The 4,919-nt window shown below is 43.0% G+C and overlaps 1 pseudogene; it reads right to left on the reverse strand.

The window, feature by feature from the left end:
* Nucleotides 1-2,171: 2,171 nt before the first annotated feature.
* LOC141164027 (uncharacterized) lies at nucleotides 2,172-3,069 on the reverse strand (annotated as a pseudogene).
* Between the last annotated feature and the right edge of the window lie 1,850 nt (nucleotides 3,070-4,919).

Here is a 4,919-nt window from a genome sequence, read left to right on the forward strand (position 1 = left end):
TGAATCCTTCCTTATTTAGTATAGAGTCTACCAATACTTTGGGGGTATTAGCCCAGCTGCGAAACAAGCTGCACCGCCTGTGTATCTAATGAGAATTTTTAACTGCATCTAGCCTAGGCAGACTGTGGGGACCCCCACCCAAACCCAGATGCTTTGCATCTAACCCAGCCAATCATTTAATAGTATTGCTAGTAGCACAGTAGCATGGGCTCTAAACCTTGCATTGCCTGTGCATTTTTTCAGATCGCTAAGGATGACCCAACTCGTGTTATCTGTAACATTTGTCACGAAAAGCTAAGTAGAGGCCAAAAAATACATAGTTTGAGTACTTCATGCATGAACTGTCACATGGATATGAAGCATAAGTTGCAGTGGGAAGCTCACTGTGCTTCAATGCGGCCTAGCGGGCCAGGACAACCACCATCTGCCCCACCTGAGTCATCCTGGGGAGACTAAAAGCTACTGCGTAGTCTTTTCCAAAAATTTGAGGGAATTACCACGGGGATTGTTTGGAAAAGGTATAAGAGTTTAGGTAGGATGTTCATTTTTAGTATACTTATTCTGCCGAACCAGGAAAAATCCTTCACAGTCCAAGAAGTAAGATCTTTATAGAGTTGTTCAATAAAGGGCCCAAAATTAAGATAAAATAGACGGGAGAGGTCTCTATGAATACGAATTCCTAAGTATTTGATACCCTGTGAGGGCCAGGCAAAGGGAAAGATGGCCTGGATGGAATCCTGTATGGATTTGGGGAGGGAGACATCGAGGGCCTCAGACTTCGCTGCATTGATTTTAAAATTTGACCATGTAACAAAAGTGATCTATTTCAGCCATAACAGCAGGGATGGATATATGTGATTGAGTGATATATACTAGGACATCATCAGCAAATGCAGAGCACTTGTACTCGGTGCCTCCCACCTTAATCCACCTAATATTGGGGTTATCACGAATTGATGAGAGCAGGTGCTCCATCACTAGGATGTATAAGAGAGGGGACAGAGGACATCCCTGCCTTGTCTCATTGGTGATTATGAAAGTTGATGAAAATGTTCCATTTATCTTCAGCCTAGCTGACGGATTGCGATACAGGGCAATGATTTTGGCTTTAAAAGGGTCCCCTAGACCCCTACCCCAAGCTTTTTAAGAGAATAATATATGGCGTGCCAGGAGACTCTATGGAATGCTTTCTCTGCATCCAACGAGAGAATCTAATTACAAATTTTTAACTGCATCTAGCCCAGGCAATGCTTTGGGCCTAGTAGCAGTGTCTGCTAGTCAGCGGAGTAGCCACCGCCTGTAGATCTAATTACAAATTTTTAACTGCATCTAGCCCAGGAAATACTTTGGACCTAGTAGCAGTGTCTGCTAGTCAGCGGATTATCCCACCTGTTAAGCAAGCTGCACCACCTGCAGTTTGGACACTTAATTTTTTCAAAGGAAATGCTTCGGGCCCCCGGGACACTCAGTGAAGAGCATCGGGGAGGCACCCCAAGGCACAGGGGCTCGGACTGGCAGTAGGACGCTTTGCGGTGGATCGCCAAGCTCGATCCTTATAAAAGCTTTTTAACTGCAGCAGCTTTAGTGGACGCTACTGGAGCTGGAATTCCCACGGCTGCTGGCATCAGACTTGCCCTCCAATAGATTCTTGTAAAAGGATTTAAAGTGTGCTCATTCAAATTACAAAGACAATTTAAATTAAAAAGCTTAGACCTGCCTCCTCCGCAGGGGGGCTCGCTCGACCCACCAGCGGACAGGCACCAGTATTGGGAGAGGGAGGCTGGCCGTCAGGGTCCACCGCAGCTCGGGCACAAACCCGGCGACACGGAGGTCGCATGGGCAGGAATGGACAGGCCGTGTCAGCTTTGCACTTTTTTGGTTTTAGAAGGGCATGACATGCCTATATCTGTGTCTCCCCCTCCTTTTACTCCTCCACCTCTTTTCTTTTCGTCAGACTATTTGTACTTGTCACTTTTCCATGTGTTAGTTGTGTCTTCTGAGCAGTTTGTCAGGTTTTGGACACCTTTGAAGGTGTTTTCCATGTGTTTCTATGTGTTTTTGTTTGCCTGCCATTGGTTTTAATGGTGTTCGACGAACAGTCCGACGAACAGTTCGGCGAACATACGGGTGTTCGACGAACCGAACTCGAACACTACGTGGGTGGCTCAACTCTACTGAATATTTGCACAATCATCCCCTTTGTAAACGTATTTGAACAAATATTTTACTCTTTGTATAGAACTGCAAATCTCAACGTTTATGTGGGCATTGTATTTTAAGGAAAGATACAACCCATCTATTATCAACCCTGTTTTCACCAAGTTCAACAAAGTTGTTATGATCCCGGCATTGATATTTAGGGTATCCATTTACATTACTATTAGTTTCAGAACAGAAATCCTTGGGAAAACCTTTAGTACAGTTCCCATTGTCCATACATGGTGCATTTGGATTAAGTGGACCACATGGACCGTGTATCATGCAAGATTTTACAGTTTCATAAAGCTTCGGATGAGCGTCTTTGTGCGGGAGCTCTGCACAAACAATTTTGTCAATTCTTTCTTTTTACCAGGCTTTGTATTGCGGGGCCATAAATGCAAATATGTGTCCATGAGGGAGCCCTCTTTTTTGGAACTCAATTACATACACCATACCATTAACACGTCCAAATCTGTGGTATTTGGTTAGGTCTCCAAGTAGCAATTTTAGTTTCATGTTAAATACTCAAGCTACTAAATCGGGCCTGTCGCATGGTTGCTGACTGGGAAGTAAGTTTTCCCTGATTTCCCTCCATTTTGGATTGCATGTTACTGTTACAAATAGGTCTGGTTTGCCATATTTCCTGACCATTGCCATGGCATCTTGGTAGTTTTGTGACATATTTCTTGGACTTCCTTGGCAAGTTGATGGCAATATGACTTTTTTTCCAGGTAGGATATTTATGTTCATGAAACGGTGGTTGGTCACGAATTGTTGAAGGACGTCATATTCTTCAGCTCTTACAGTACTTGGATTTTTGCGCACCCAATTCAAATGGTTTGCCTCAGTTTTGCAATAGGCATCAACCATAAATTGGTGTGTCAGCTTTCCTGCATTAAGTAACTGGTTAAAAGTACCATCATGAATGGCAAAGTGGTATGAATACCATTGAAGTTGAGTCACATTTCCTCAACCAACTGTTTTTTTTAGTTCTGTAGTCCACCCAGAGTCCCCATAAGGGAAAAGCAAAGGGTAGCACATTGGGTCACAAAGTCTACTCAGAATAGATATATTTTGTAAAATCCCACTTTTTGGATGAATGGTAATGTCACGGTTTTCTGGTTGTGCACCATCTGTGCTGTGGAAAATGGCCGCAATTTCCCCTCTGGCAGTTGGAGCATTGATTCTGCCGGGGTGCATAGTATTTACTTATTCTCTCACGAAACTCATGCTATATTCAATTGGCATTCGGTTTTCTAGATTTGCTTTTAGCATTTCTTCTTGTTCAAATTGCAACATATTTTTGAATTCTCTGGAGAAAGATTGATATCTTTGAGAATTCTTTGTAGATTTTCCATAAGATTACAAATGCATCCACTGTTGGCTGGATTGTGCATTCTTTCATTCAAGGCTTGAGCTGAATCCAGAATATATAACTGGGTGTACAGTATGTTGGTGATTCACCTTGGTTAGAGTGCAACGCAGATGTTGCATGGTAAATTTTTACCATAGATTCTGTAACAGAAAGGACCTGATCGCCTGTTAATTGATTAGTCAATTTGTCCACCCATTGATGCAAAAGAGTTTGCACTATTGTATGATCTTATGTTTTCCATAAAAATCTTGGAGTTTGGTTCCGATTAGTGTTGAGCGAGTATGTTCTGTTAACCCTTTTGCCGAGTATGCTCGGGCCGAGCTCCGAGTATTAACAGCTGCTCGGTGATATGCTTGAATCCCTCCCGTGTGCATGATTTGCGACTGTTTGACAGTATTATTACATGGGAGGAATGTCTGCTTCTTACACATTTCTCACATGAAATAAAGCTGTCAAACAGTGGCAAATCATGCACACGGGAGCGATTCAAGCATATCACCGAGCAGCTGTAAATACTCGGAGCTCGGCCCGAGCGTACTCGGACAGAACATACTCGCTCAACACTAGTTCCGATCTCTTCATGCAATTAGTAATATAGGGATGCATTCGTACTTCTTCCAGTTTAATGGTTCCACTATGACAACAGTTTGTTGAAATTTCATTTTGGAAATGGTTGGGATTACAAAATGAGCATTTGTTGTTCATTGGGCCAAGATAGCATGCCTCAATGTCGTCTTCATTGAAGTTTTAAGCAAGCAAAGCAGTGTTGCGAAATCTTACGTTCTTCCCCCAGCGGGCAGGATATTTAGTGCAGGCTCCTCTGTGTCTCTCAGCATTGGCTTTGCGATGCTGCTGAAGCTCACCGTCTGTCATAATCTCTGGGGCAGACCTATGCCTCTCAGCATCAGCTTTGCGCATCTGTTGACGCTTTTTTTGGGTGAGATTATGACGGTCAGCCCTTCTTCTGACAGTATTGTTTTCACGCTGCAATTTAAGGTGCTGTTTTTTACCCCTACTTCTACGAAACTTTTGAGCTTCAGCCCTTTTTGATTTTTTTGCCTGAGTTTCCTCCTCAGAAAGAACTTGCTGGCGTTTGGGGGCCATTATTATGGAATTACGGAATCAATAAGGTTGTAAACTTTAATTAAAATATTTAGCTCTGCTGACGTTTGATATTGTCAAAAAAGTGGCTGGATTGCTCTGCTGACGTATTTTAAATATATATTCAGTAGAAAGTAGCTGGATTGCTCTGCTGACGTATTATATATATGTGGCACCCCAGAGGGTCTGGTTGCCACAGTGGTAGTAATGCCATGTCTGAGAGCAAACAGGGGTTTCCTTGTCA

The sequence above is a fragment of the Phyllobates terribilis genome, unplaced genomic scaffold (assembly GCF_046119375.1).
Source record: "Phyllobates terribilis strain yellow unplaced genomic scaffold, ASM4611937v1 Scaffold_10__3_contigs__length_209671492, whole genome shotgun sequence".
In the NCBI taxonomy this organism is placed as follows: Eukaryota; Metazoa; Chordata; class Amphibia; order Anura; family Dendrobatidae; genus Phyllobates; species Phyllobates terribilis.